Source organism: Pseudopipra pipra, chromosome 4, assembly GCF_036250125.1.
Source record: "Pseudopipra pipra isolate bDixPip1 chromosome 4, bDixPip1.hap1, whole genome shotgun sequence".
NCBI lineage: Eukaryota > Metazoa > Chordata > Aves > Passeriformes > Pipridae > Pseudopipra > Pseudopipra pipra.
The window spans coordinates 22,675,721-22,690,330 of record NC_087552.1 but is presented as its reverse complement, the minus strand read 5'-3'; the positions used below and the strand labels follow the sequence as shown (position 1 = coordinate 22,690,330).

General features: G+C 41.8%; 1 long non-coding RNA gene across 1 annotated transcript; it reads left to right on the top strand.

The window, feature by feature from the left end:
• Window positions 1-8,292: 8,292 nt before the first annotated feature.
• LOC135412917 (uncharacterized) lies at window positions 8,293-13,298 on the top strand. Its single transcript, XR_010430023.1, has 3 exons — window positions 8,293-8,865; window positions 10,525-10,647; window positions 13,025-13,298. It is a non-coding gene; the product is annotated as an uncharacterized LOC135412917 (long non-coding RNA).
• Window positions 13,299-14,610: the final 1,312 nt, after the last annotated feature.

Genomic DNA, 14,610 nt, shown 5'->3' with positions numbered 1-14,610 from the left:
AAAGTTCATGTTAACCTGAGCTATAATACTTTTGTAGGTCATTTTTGTAGCTTTTGTTATTTAGCAAAATTAAATATATCTAGACCTATCTTTATAAAGTAATACTAAAATGCACAGACCTTCTAAAGCACCAAGAAAATCACTGCAAATGCCTTGTCCAGTTTCTGAAGCACTTTTCCCATTTTCCAACACCAGTCTACATCATCCCTGCCCCTCAGGGCATCTTCCCAGCATCCACAAATGCCACTTGAATTCTCCAGCTCTCATGGCTCAGCAAAACACTCACTTCCACTTATCACTTGTATTATCATATTTTGTCAGTCAATGCACAAATGTCAAAAAATGATCTTTGCCCCAACCAGTGAGGGACAACTTACAAAGTCTATGAAGCAGAGCCATCTCATGGGCACACACAGCCCTCCGTGCAGGGACGAGCTTCCGCTTCCCTGCACAGCGACAAAAGTTGGGTCAGGGGATGCTCATTTTGACTTTCCTGTGATGGCCCTGACTTCTGAAGACTCATTTTTAATTTGATTTTCCAGCTCAGCATCTAAACTAAGACCTCACTGCCTTTTTGCTTTCATTAATTTGCTCTAGCAGTAATTTTGTTCAAGTCATTTGTGGGCATGAGGGTGCAGGTGCTCAGCTTGTCCTAGATGTGTTCCTCAACACCTGCACAAGGAAGCTGAAGCTACCCAAACTGCAGGTGAACAATAAAATACATAATTAAAAAAAAAAGTTCCTGTGATCCAGACTAGACATGCCATGAAATTCAAATACTTGGCACCTGATTTTCAAGTTGAAGTTGCACATATTTGTTTTGCCATCAGAGGCACCAAAACTTTGTAATCAGGAGCATTCAGATACCTGTGCTAGCAATGAGTGCACACCAGTCTAGTTTAAACCAACTGAAGTGGGCTTTTCCATGTGGAGTAGTGCTGATGAACTTCGTGTTGTTCACACACAATATCCATTCAGCTGGGTTTTTATGAACCAGAACAGTAAAGCATGTGCCCTTCTTTTTGCTGATGGTTCAAAAATTTAAGACAACACACTTTTACTGTTCTCTCACTAATACATTTCGTGCAAACAACTACAAAGCCTGTTGGAATTGATAACATGTATAGTATTAAATGCATCACATGCTGTAAACTTATCGATGGAACAGGATAAAATGAATTTGTGAAATGCAAAAGACGAAGTTAAAAACTATTAAAATGCATGTAAATCGTAAAAAATGGTAATTTACAGTTTATATTTTTTCATGGAAAAGTCAAATTCATGACTGCTAAATAATAAAGGACAACTCTCTCACAATTAATTTGGGTCCTGATCCTCTGTGATGCCCTTAGCAGAGGGCAGAATCAGATTTCTGGATATTAGCAGCCCTTTCACCAACACAATTAGTTACTGGTAAATCCTCTGCTTTTCAAGAGAAGGAAATTAGTCAAGCTGGCTGGAAGATAAATGCTTTGAGACTTGATTTTGTTCCAGTGCCCATGCTCTGGAAATTCAGAGAGGGACATGATTTTCAACATGCCACCTCCAAGTTTCTAAACCGAAATTTATTTTTCACAATGCCTGTGCAATGAGAGAAATGAGTTTCTGACAGCCTCTGCCCTGCAGAGTCCTAGGCTCTGGGCAGATTCATGCTTGGTGCAGACACTGCCACCGTGTCAAACCACTTTTCTTTCAGGCTCCCTCAGGATAACCCAAGACTCACAAATGCAGGGTAGGGAACGAAGCTCTTCAAAGGATTTCAGAACAAGCAACACTAGTCTAGTCCAGTCCAAGCACTATTTGTCTAGTCCAAATCCCAGATGCTAAAAAAAAAATTGGAGAAGAGGAAGGTAGATACACATGGGGGGGGGGAAGAGTAATGGTATCATCACGACAATAAAATAAATCAAAGAATAACATATTATTTAACGTAGTAAAGAATCAAAGTATTTTTGTTGGAAAATCTCATATTAAAAATATGCATAACTGCTTAATTTTCAATTAAACCCAAGAGCTAAACCTTTCAATTCTTTTCATTAAAAAATTAAATACTGACAAAACCACTTCTAAGAAATTTAATATGCTAATCCTCTCGAGAGACTTTTATAAAAGGATTTTTAGACTCATCAGTTAAACTGTTTCCACCAATGAGACCAGAAATACACAAAGGTGTTTTGAAAAATTATATCCACCTGTGTGTTGCAAGCAGGATTTGAGGCTATTTTTTGTATTCACGCTATTGCCAAAGTATCTGAGAAATAAAAAGAACCTATTAAGAAGCAAAGTAATTTTTTCCTTTTCTTTCTCTGACAAAAGTTTTACACAAAGGTTCAAGAGACAATTCTTTCTGTGTGTTTTATTTCAGCCATAAAATACACGTTATAGTAGTGCTGAAATGCTACAAGACACTTATGCTGTGCTCACATGGCTTTATGCCACCTAGCCAAGAGACATTGGTAAGGCAGTCAAGCACACACCCTGTCGTGTGTACTCAGTTTTTATTGCCCATTCAGAATGCATTGTTTTCGTCATTTTGAAATGGAACTGAACTCACTCCAAGAAACCCCCAACCTGGATAAAATTAAAGCCAAAATGCAAAGAAATCTGAACACCAACCTACTATGCTGGAAAAATATTCAGCTGGTTCATTGACTTTTCCATTGCCATGCTGTAACCTCCCTGTTACAAGGAGGACTAAACCTTTCAGAGCTAGTGATATCACAGGAAGCTGCTTCATGTAATATCCTTTTCTTAGGAACTACTTATCCTCTCTATTCAGACTGGAAGATGGCACACACACACAAAAACACGTGCAGCTACCTGAATTTTCAAATAGCCCAGCAATAGGCTGTGCTTAGTACCAAATGCTTGGTACACCACTCTGCTTGCCCTCCCAAACCCCCAGCTGCTAACTGAATAGGGGTCATTCGTCTAGGGGGCTTTTGAAACACCCCTTATGGCTGCATAGGAAAGGGCAGACACTCACTACAAACACCATTGTTTGGGGGCCCTCTAGTAGATGGTTCACACAGAGTTGTAGGAGCAGCCCTCTCAGTGGGCAGTTCCTGTGACAGAAGAAATTGCTGAGCTGGCAATTTAACAGTTGTGTCTGCTACAGAAATGGTAATGAAATAAAATCTTTTTTTAAGTGGAGGTCTGTCCCACATGACCCAACCAACAGAAAGGCTTCTGGAAATAAGTACTGTGCAGCATGAAAGGGAACCTCAAGGCACTGATCACATCAGTTCACCTGCTATAATTGGCTTTGGATACATTCATACATTGAGTACATAAATGATCACCAGACATTCAAAGCCAGGCCTTACCACCCTTATCTGAGTGATCACATTAGAGTCCCAAGTGAGACACCCATATGGCTCCAGCTATGTTTGTGTGAGCAGGGCTTTCCAGGACCTAAAGATGCCCATGTGAAACCACCAAAACTAGAAATACATGGCAAAACATCAAGCACCAATGTGTAACAAGCCAAGAGTGTTTTAAGAATGTTTTATAACATCAACAACAAGGGCTTTCCCTTCATGCATAGGATCCTTGTTTTAATTATGTTGGATAGGTTGTTTTAGTTTGGTTTATGGGCACATCCTGTGCACTCTTGCACAATTGAGCAATCCCATTCAATTCCAAAGGCTTACTTATGAGCATAAAGATGACTTACAGTAATAAAGAGCTCCACCCTTGTCGTTCCAGTGTTCACCTGCTTACGGATAATCTTATCATAATACAAACAATGAAAAAAAATACATTCAGATTCCGTTTTCAGCCATGCCTGAGCAAAGCACAAGTACCTAGAGAAGGATAAACAAGGATCCTCCCCCAGCTTCCAATTCCTGTACTGGTTCAAGCTGAGAGAAGGAGATTCAAACTACATTTCTTAGAAGGATGAAATGTTCTTGTTTCATTGTGTTTCAAAGACACACACTTCTGCCATTTTTTCATTCATAGCAATGAAAAACCTACTTTCAAATGCATTATAGTTTTGCAGGAATTGGGCTTTTTTTTAATCCTTGCTTTTGTTATATATTTTCAGTGGTTTTATTTCAACCAATGACAAGTTTCCATACCTGTCTTACTTTTTTTCCACACAGAAAATACCTCTGCCCTATGCAGGTTTTCATTCTGTTTGCTTCTTGTCGCTCTCAGATGGAGGCCTTGCTGCAGCAGAGGACAGATTAACATCCTGTGGGTAGAGCCAACTCAGAAGGAAACAGGTCTTTCCCTGCCCGTCACAAACTACTGGGAATTTTCCCTACACAGAGGTAATTCAGGGAGAGGCTCCTGCCAAGATAAATCCAATTGGGCTGTGTAAACGGAGAAAAGGACCAAAGACTATAAGGTCCAGAGAGAGGTTGCTTCCTTGTGATAAACTAAGCTAATAAATAAGTTTTTAAAAGACCAAGATCTGAAATGTTGAAAGCTTCAAAGAAGGATCAGGTTATGCAAAAATTTTGGGTGACATTTTGGGCACAAATATTACTTTGCATTGGCCAATTGCATCCTTGATTTAGGCTTCAAAGACTAATAAGAAGGAAATCCTTTTAAAGAAAGAAGGAAGAGAGTAAAGGCCTTGCCTATAATACAACAGCTTATCCCTGCCAGAGCAACAGACTACACTGGCATGCCAGAGCCAGATACGGAAACACTGGAAATGTCTGTCCCCTAGTTTGTGCCACCTGCTAAGTCTCCTAATTGATATGAGCTTACAGCAGAAAGCTGCTGTTTTGTATCAGCCAGCAGAGTGAGACATTGAAAAGAGCAAGTGGAGACTCATTTTTTTCTCTGGAAAAGGTGTGCTGAATTTTATGTTGATGCTTTGGGTCTATAACTCTGTACTCTGAAAATATGATCCATGCCACACACAAATAATTAATCACTAGTTACCAGTCCTGTCTGCTCATTGTATATCTCCTTCATGTGTGAAAAATCAGCCACTCAAAAGCTCAAGGGATTTACTTTGATATGGTACTTTTTTTTTTTTTTTGGATGAACAATGTTGCTAATTAAATCACCAATCCAGAGAGCTCTCAAGGAACAGCATTCCTGAAGAGCCAACAGTCCTCATGCACCTCAAATTCTCTGTTAAATTTTAGGTCTTTCACCACAAGAAAGACATTGAGGTGCTGGAATGTGTCTAGAGAAGAGCAACAAAGCTGGTGAAAGGTCTAGAGTAAGTCATATGAGGAGCAGCTGAGGGAGCTGGAGTTATTTAACCTGAAGAAAAGGAGACTCAAGGAGGAAACCTTATCGCTCTCTACAAAAAGGAGGCTGAAGCAAAATTGGGGTCAGTAAAAAGTGATGAGAGGAAGTGACATCATGTTACACCAGGGAGGTTTAGATTAGATATTAAGTAAAAAATTTTTACAGGAATTGTTGTCAAGCACAGACTGCCTAGGGAAGTGGTGGACACACCATCCCTGGAGGTGTTAAAAAAAATATGTGAATATATCACCTGTGGACATGGTTTAATGGTGAACATGGGGGTGGTGCTACATTGACAGTTGGGCTCTGTGTTCCAACCTTAATGTTTCTATGGCTGTATGATTTTTAGATTGATTCTTAGCACAGTTATTGCAAGAACTTTTTATATTTCATTCTGAGCATTTCTTCAGTATTTTGTTTCACATTAAAGCTCATAAGTTGAAATAGAGATTGGAACAATATTGTCTGTGTTCAGTTATATCATAATGAAAATCACCTTGCACAGTTTATACAAGTGAAAAATTGGTAGACCCCAGAAGAAATTACCACTGTGTCACCTGTGTAACAAGCCAAGATTCTATGCTTCATATATTACTCCGGTCTTATAGCTAAGAATGATATATAGATTAAAAATACACACTGCATTAAACAGGGCAGAGTGAAAAGGTTTTCACTGAGGTGTTTGGGGGGTTGTTTTTTTCTAAAGTCAATATTAGCAGGAAGGGACTAAACTAAGGGGAGGGAGGAGAAAGGGAAAAAGGGGGAAATTTTTTAAAAAGAAAAAAGTTTAAAAAAGAAAAAATAATAAAAAAAAGAGACATATTTAAAAAGTAGAGAGAAAACTGAAGAAAATAGGAAATAAAAGGAATAGCAACGACAAGCCCCCCTAAGGTCTCTGCCCGGGAGCCGCAGCTACCATGGACAGAGCCCGCGGTCGGTCCGGCTCCGCCCGGAGTGGCAGTGGCGGCGGGACCTGACGGGAACCGTCCCCGCATCCCATCGCGGTCCAGAGGTCCTGGGCCCGGGCAGAAATGGACCCACAGGACAACACTGCTCCGTGCAGAAGTTCCAGCCAGGCCGCCGGTGCCGGGAGCGGCGTCACACGCGGAGCGGCGCGTTTATGAGCTCTGCCTAAGGCGGTTTTATGGCGATGTCTGGCTTAGGTCGGACTTGCCTCTGTTGATTCAGGGCATCCTTCGGAACACCTGCCTCCGAGCAGTTACCGCGGCACTGTTAGGCGAGCGCAAGAGCCATGAAGTTCAGTTGCAATAAAATGTTAATAAAAGAGTTTATTGCCGGGTGTGTAAACCTAAAATTTTAAATTAATCAAGAGCAGCTCATAGGTAACTTCAAAGCCCATTTTTTAAAACATAACATTATCCTATCATTTACAACACAAAAGCTTTGTTAAATACATTTTGTTGGACAAAGTGCTCTTCCTGCAGAAGGGGAAATCATGACCCCTGATGGATTTTCATTTTGGGTATACAGTCTACTCAACACAGGAATTTCCTATTACCTATTTTGCAGCCCATTATCTCTGAAGAATGGCTGCCAGTAACACCTATTTTTCCTAGATAATGTGACGCTAAAGGGAAATCTGAATTTGGACACACTGCAGTACATACAGGGGAAAGGTATGCAATGCCATATAAGCATGGGATTAAGTGTTTGAGAGGAGAGAAAGAAACATTGAAAAAACCTTAAGAGAGCTTATAGAAAATATCCCAATTCCTTGATTTGTTTTAAAAACCTGGCTTTAGTAAAAATGTGAATTCATTTCAAAAGAAAAGCTGTTACACTTGATTGTGATAAATGTGAGCTCAGTAATGTACTTGAAAGCAAGAACATTGCTGAGGATGTTATTTCATGACACTACCTACATGCTTTGGAGACAGTGAAAAATTCTGAATGTATTTAGCTGGATAATGGGATATTAGCATGATTCTATTTAACATAGATAGGGTTTCAAAAGATATTTTTGACATTTCCTGGGAATTCCCCTAATTACTTAATGATGTGAAACCATCTACTGGTGTTTGACTATCAAGAATACATTTTTTTGTGTTCAAAAAAGAAAAAATAATTTGAGAAATTACAGTCTTCTTAATGATCTCAAGAAGAGCATGCAAATGGGCATAACTATCTTGTGTCTTGGGTTAGGGCAGGAAAGACTTTAAGCATGCAAATTAAGTTTATTTTTAAAGTGTTAGTCTGATACACTTTTTATCACCTGTTTGTTTTAGGTGTTCAGACCTTGACAGATAGGATGTTGTTATCTCCATATACCACCTTCTATTCCTATAACATACAAGCCAGCAACATTGATGGTTTTATGATAAGTGCCTAAGTGACATACAGATCAACATCTGGGATGCCTATAGGAAGCTTGAATTTAAATCCCATCTTTCCTCTTAGTCACTCCTCTGTTCTACTTTACTGGACAAGCGTCTCCAAGGACTCTGAGCCCATAGAAAAATACATTTTGACGTGTACTAGCTTAGTTGATCTTGGGCCTTGTGGCCCAAGACTTAAAACTTCAGCAATTATTTGGAATCTCATTCCATTTACAAAGTATGTTTTTTTCTGTGCTAGCTCATCCTGGTGAAGGCTGCTTAAAGAGACTGCCAGTAACAGTAATTACTGCACAAGCTCCTCCAGAAGGGCTACAACTACTGATGATAGAAACCACCAGCTCTACAGAACTGGCTGTGGAATGGTCACCACCAAGAAACCAAATGGTAAGACATTTGTATTTACTTTTGTAAGTCAAAGATACAACAGCATTTTTTCAAATCTAGTTAGAATATCCTTTTCCATGTGACATAAACTGAGGATGAAAAAAACACAGTCTTGATTTGCCAGTCTGACATTAAATGTATGGCCAAAAAGAACAATGGCACTCTGGCCTGTATCAAAAATAGTGTGGCCAGCAGGACCAGGGAAGTCATTGTCCCTCTGTACTTGGCACTGGTGAGGCTGAACCTTAAGCACTGTGTCCAGTTCTAGGCCCCTCACTTCAAGAACAACATTGAGGTGCTGGAGTGTGTCCAGAGAAGGGCAATGAAGCTGGTGAAGGGTCTAGAAAGTAAATCTGAAGTGATTGCCAAGAGATGCTGGTTTAACATACATAATAATACTTTAGGGTTTTTGGATCTGAGAAGGTAGCTGTTGTAGGATACTTTTGTGATACCACAGATTTTACTGGTAAACACTATCTTTTAATATATGTGCAATGGTGTTCAGTGAACTTACACTTAACATGGACAACCATCTGTGCATGTGAAAACAAGCATTTCAATCTATTCATAAAATGGGCATTAGTGTCCCAGGCCACGACGGAGGAGTTGGAACTAGATGATCTTTTAAAGTGCCTTCCAACCCCAGAATGCCTGTGTGTATTTAGAGGGGCAGCTCCTGCAATGCAGGTTGTGATCTTTGCTGTTGGCACATATACTCTTCATCGCTTACTCCATAGCCATGACATGTATGTAGTGGCCAGCCAAGCAGATTTAAGCAATGCTCTCATATTTCTTTTGATGTCAGGTCAGATTTCCTGGCCTTTCCAAAGACAAAGAGAGAAGCTGTTTCTCCCAAGCAACCTGTCCCGTTCTGTGCATGAATACAGCCCCAAATACACACGTTATGGTAATTAACTATCTCCTGGCTTTACTGTGTCTCTCGTCTTTTCCATTTGGGAAATGTCTGGTCAACTTCACTAGTCTATTCTTCTGGTTAAACCACTTCCATAATACAACCTAGATCGTGTTTCACTTCATACCACAATATTGAAGATGGTATTTTTTTTCCAAAGTGGTGAGATGTTCTTGATTAAATAACAGATTTACGCTGATGGAAAATTGACACACAGACACCCCTCTCCTATCTAGTAGTATGTTCTAAAAGATTAGCATTAAACTGTCACTCAAAATTTTCCTACTTATTGTGTAAAAAAAAAATTAAATATCTCTTTGAAAAATCAGAGGCCTGAAGTAATTTCCAGTAACATTTGATCAGAACTTTAGGATATTGGCTTCCAGTGAGGGCATTAGAACTCAGACAGTAGTTCAGCCATTCATTTTCAAATCTCAAAAATTCACAGAGGGGAAAATAAAAAGTGTAATGAAAGTATTGTTAAAGTGAGCATGTGGATAAAAATAGCAGAAATAAGTAAAACTTCTAATGCTATGTTTTCTATGATGTTTATTAGCTGATCCTTAGCTCACTAAACAGACTGATGTTGGTATTTTAGTAGAATTCTAAAAATCCTTTAAATGCACTGATTTTTTTGGCTTCCTTTTTTTCTGTAGGCATAATCATAAGATATGAAATTTATATGAGAAAAAAAATTAAAGCTGGTTAGGAACTTGCTTCCCCATGAAATTCATATTTTCCAATGGTTGATGGCTCAGTCCTCAAACAGTTGCAGAGTCTCCTAATGAAAATGCCCTGGCTTCCCCACAGACCAGTACCACAGCTGATCTAGAGCCATTCACAGACCATGAAGTTTATGTGATAGCAGTAAACTTGGCAGATATCATATCTTCAGACAAGATATCAGGACAAACAGGAGAGAATGGTAAGCAGTGGTTTGAATTTGTTTGATAAAAATTAAAAGAAAAATAAATTAGAATATATTCTTAATTTTTTTTTTCAGGCAAAAGAAAAGCTTAAATGGATCTTCTGACACTGCACTTCCAATAATTTTTCAAAAAGCTCCAAAAGCAAATATCTATAAACCTCTCAGTAAGGACCATATGCTGACAATGTTAATCTAATCAATGAAGAATCCTCAAAATCAGAAACTGAACTCAGAGGTAGAAAGAAAAATATGTAAAATCATGTGATGCTGCCCAATAGTAAAATAAAATGTTTCTTGCCCTAACTGAAGGGTTTTCTGAGTGTATCAATTTTCCTTCCAAAACATTAACACTCAAGTAATCTCATCAAAAAGCCGGGGATCTTAAAAACAAATTAACCAAAATGTGAAAACGCATTTAATTATCGGATGCAGTTTGCTTCATCTTACCATTAAGATTTGCAGGAAATGCAAATGGGCCATAGCATTGATCAGAATTGCCTCTAATTTTTCCTTTCAGCCAAATAGACACCTTGACGATGTTTTGCATTTACATTTCTCAAATCTGACTTTTTGAAAATCAAGAAGAGCCATCAAAATTGATATATTCAGGAAGAAATAAAAAAAGTTGTCATTTTTGATAATTTGTTGGGGTTTTATTTGAATAAACAAACCAAAGGTCTATCAAAGGAAGACATCAAGCTATTTGTTCCTAATGTTTCCTGCAGACCTTGGAGAGCCTTATTCAGTGTTGCCTGCCAACCCTCTGTATCAACCACGATCCTGCACCACCATCTATTTCAGGAATCTCCAGGTCAGATCCCTACAACAGCTCCACCAACGTTATCAAGGTGTGTAAGCGTAATAAGTACAACTCTAAAATGCACCAACAGATATCACTCCAGTATTTCAGTAAGAGGCCAAGTTTTCCTCTGCTGCTATGCACCCAATTGCCACAGAAACAACTGAAATCCTCTGAACACTCAGCAGCTTTTGAAAACCAAAAGTCTTACATTAGATGCTCATCCTTCATTTTTGTTCTTTCTATTTTGGGGAATAACTTCTTCTTGTTCCTGGTTTTAAGAACACTTGAAATTATGACCGCAGAGTCTCTACAGTAAATTTTGACCCACTGTTTTCAGCTGGGCCAGGATGATGCTCTTCTATTCACACTTCTTGATTAGTTGGAAAAATGAAAGGAAAACAAAGATAGAAGTATTCTTTCCAGATGTCACTTCCTCCGGGGGTGGGAATACTAGTGGAAAAACTATGAATTACTTTTTAAACTCCTGTTTAGCCTGAGATATACAGAGGTTAGTGTCTCTTACACACATCTCTGTAGTAGAACAGCCCCACACAGGCACAGACAGGGACCCTTCACCACAGGAGTGCATAAGGCTGGTTGTGCTCTGGGGCTGCCACCACCAAAAGCTCCGGTTGTGGAAGAGCTGCAGGTGCAGGCCTAGGAATACCTCTCAAGGGAGTGTCACCGAAGCATCACAGCAGCCTCAGGCAGGTGCATGGCAGTACTAGGAACTTCCTAGAACACTGCCAGTCCCTCACAGCTGCCTCAATTCCACTGGACCATGCCCCAGCCCCTGGAGCAGCCCAAACCTGCAGGCCAAGGCTGCGAAATTCCCATTAAAACCACAGCACAAATACTTCACACCTCTAAAGGAGCCCAGCTTAGAAGTGGTTTCATTGCAGATATACCTAGTGGTCTTTGTAGAATTAGCTAAACAAATAAAACTGCCTTTCCTCTAAAACTACATTACTCCTTCACCCTCAGCTTGGTATACTGTTCACTGCAGTTCCCCTGAGGGTGTCAGGGATGAGGTCAGCAGTCACAAGCAATAGCAGCATCTGAGTAAAGTAATACCATTACTTGCTAATCCCAAAGTTACAGCCAGCAATGTTCCTGAGCTTCTATGATCTTTCCCAACAGGCAAACTCTGGGAATCCAATGGAAGTTCATAGCCTTTCTTTCCCAGCTTCTACCCCCAGAGCACTAGACTTCTGTTTTTCAAGCCTTTTTAAACAAAAGGCTCTCAAGATATTCTGCAATGCCAAAAGGAAGCAACCAAATTGTAGGGCAGGGAAGAGGGTTGATTGGATGCTTTGCTAGCCAAGTAATAGAATCACAATCGATTTAATCCAGAAGTCCTTCCACAACCAGAGATGAACCACACAAAAATTTGCTATGAGAGTTTTTTTGCAAGACATTCTGGTAAGCAGTGAAACATAGCAATACAATTCAGGCTGTATTTATCACGGCTTCACCACAAACATTAAAGTACAGCTAATTTCAGAAAAACAACACATATTCTTCCTACCTGAGAGGTGATCAAGGATGGTACTGCATGTTCTGCATGCCAAACTGTGCCTTACAGTCTCACATGCCCTGGAGAACTACCTCAGGTTCATATTCTCACCCGCAGCAGAAAGGAAGTTCCAACAGGAACAATTTATGCAGTTTCAAACCTAATGAGGGAACAACCTATGAGTTGGGAGAATCATTTTCCTTGCAGAAGCCTGCATCCAGTTGCCATCCTTCCCAAGATGCTGCTCAGCTTTACCCCACAGCAGAAAACTCCACCTCTCCGTCCCTCTCAGCCCACTCAAAATAAAAGGCTACAGCTGGGGCAAGGTAACTGCTCTGCACCCTGCTTCCTCGGGCATTGGCAAAGGATGACCCTACCAATAGGCATGGTGAACCATCTGTGCAGGTGAAAAGCCAGTCCCTGATGAATATCCTTTGCTTCAAGCAAAGTCTTGCAACTGGAAATGTTTTTGAAGTAAATGGAAAAAAAGTGTGTGGTGCAAGAAGGTGTTGGCACACATCCTGCACTCATGCCCTGCCTTTGGTCTTGGGTTACTGTTGTCCACAGCAAATCACTTAACATTGCTGGGCCTCAGGTCTTTCTCCACAGATGGGGTAATACATTCCCAGGACACTGAGAGGCACCTTAGGGACTGAGAACCATATACGTAGTCCCCTATATGAGCTTTAGTCAAGCTCTCAGCTGTACTGTTTCTGTGGGATCGAGTCATAGTTATGACAGTCATACTACAAATCACCACAGCTTATTGAGAGTTGGAATTTTGGGGAATATTCATATAACACTGGCCCTCAGTTTAGCATTAGTACTTGCATGAGAAAAACATAATAATGTAATCAAATATGTGGCTCATATAAAACAAATACGACAGTAATACTTTTTCCCACAGCAACTGAAATCCAAAGCAGACAAGCTGTATGGAAGTGCTTAGCCCACTTTCCATTGCTTTTCAAAAGGGAGTACAAAAGAGCCCCGTGCCCACTCTGACAGAGGTCCCTGCTCCTCCTGCATCCTGGCTCTGCTCTGACCCTGTGGACAGTCTATTCCTGCTCCAACGGAAACCATCAACAGGACTTCTCCCAGCCCCTCCACCAGCAGTAACTCTGCCTGCAAAATACTTAAGTGAAAGAATTAGCTCTTATATGTAATAAATAAATACATAAATATATGTCCTCCCTCCTTTTTTGAAGGGGACTTCGACGAAATGATGTTGCAGGAGACATTATCATGCACGGTTCTTTCAGAAGCTGGGCTGGTGAATTTAACAAATGAATAAATAAATAAAAGACCGATCTCCTCGCACTGCTCCCAGGGAGAAGCAAGGGCGGCCCCAGCTGAGGGGGGCCGGTGCCCGCTGGCTGCCGGGGGAGTGGCGAGGGGCCGGGGTGTAGCTGCTAGTCGCCGATGCCGCCCCAGAGCCGGGAGCGAGCAGGATAAAAATGTTGACTGTAGATAAGCGATGTGCAGGTGGAGACTGAGGGCACGGCGGCGGCTCCGGCCGGTCCCCGAGGTTTGCTTTTGGGGTTTATAGGAAGCAGGTGCTGCCGCTCAACGGTCTCGGGCTTATTTCAACGTGTCCCCTGAACCAGGGTTCAGTCAGTGCACGTCGGCGGTGCAGCCATCTCCCGGCTTGGCAGAGTCCTGAGGGGAGGAAGGGCTTGCAGAGTCAAACGTTTTCCCTTGCCCGGGGCCGGAGCTCCGACAGCTCTGCTGGGTCGATGTCGGGACGCAAGCCAGAGCTGCCGGGGGACTGGGTGCAGGTTCGGCATCATCCCCGGGCTCACCGGCCCCGGACGGGGTAGAGGGACCGGCCACCCCCCGGCGTGTCCCGTCCCGGTGCGCCGCCAGCACAGCGATCACCGGCAGCGGCGACGGGTCCTGCGCTACCCACGAGTGTCGGAGTCCTACAGGCCGGGGGGCGACATGGTGTCCATCCCGTCCCGTCCCGACTCCCGCACCTGCCGGGCTCCGTTACTCTGAGTCAGAGGGATTTTGCAGCGCAGCGCAGTATTGCCCTACAGCCCGTACGTGATGCGCTGCTCGCTTCCCATCCTAGGCACCTCTTGTTCCTGACTGAATAAAACTGTGTTTCTGAGCAGCGGATGGGAACAAAAAAAACAACAAAACCCAAAACATCTTGAAACATAAAAATATCAGTGGGTGATTGGAGAAGAAATGATACGAGCTGACCCCATAGGATTGAGGGATTTGCTTGTCCCAAACAGGTCTTGTAAACACCAATCCGACAAGCCGAAGAGGGGTTTACCGTGCCGGTGGCTGGGTGTCCGGTTTCAGCGAGTCACGTACCATTAAAGAGGCACTTTTACAAGTTTGCGGCGAGGCGCCAAGGCATTCAAAGCTGCTCGCTCGGGAGGAAAACCCGCGGCAGTAGCTTGGGGAAAGGGTTAACCCGCTGGCCGCCCTGCCTGGGAAATGATGGTAAATTACCCGGCGCGTTCTCCTGGGGAAGAAATT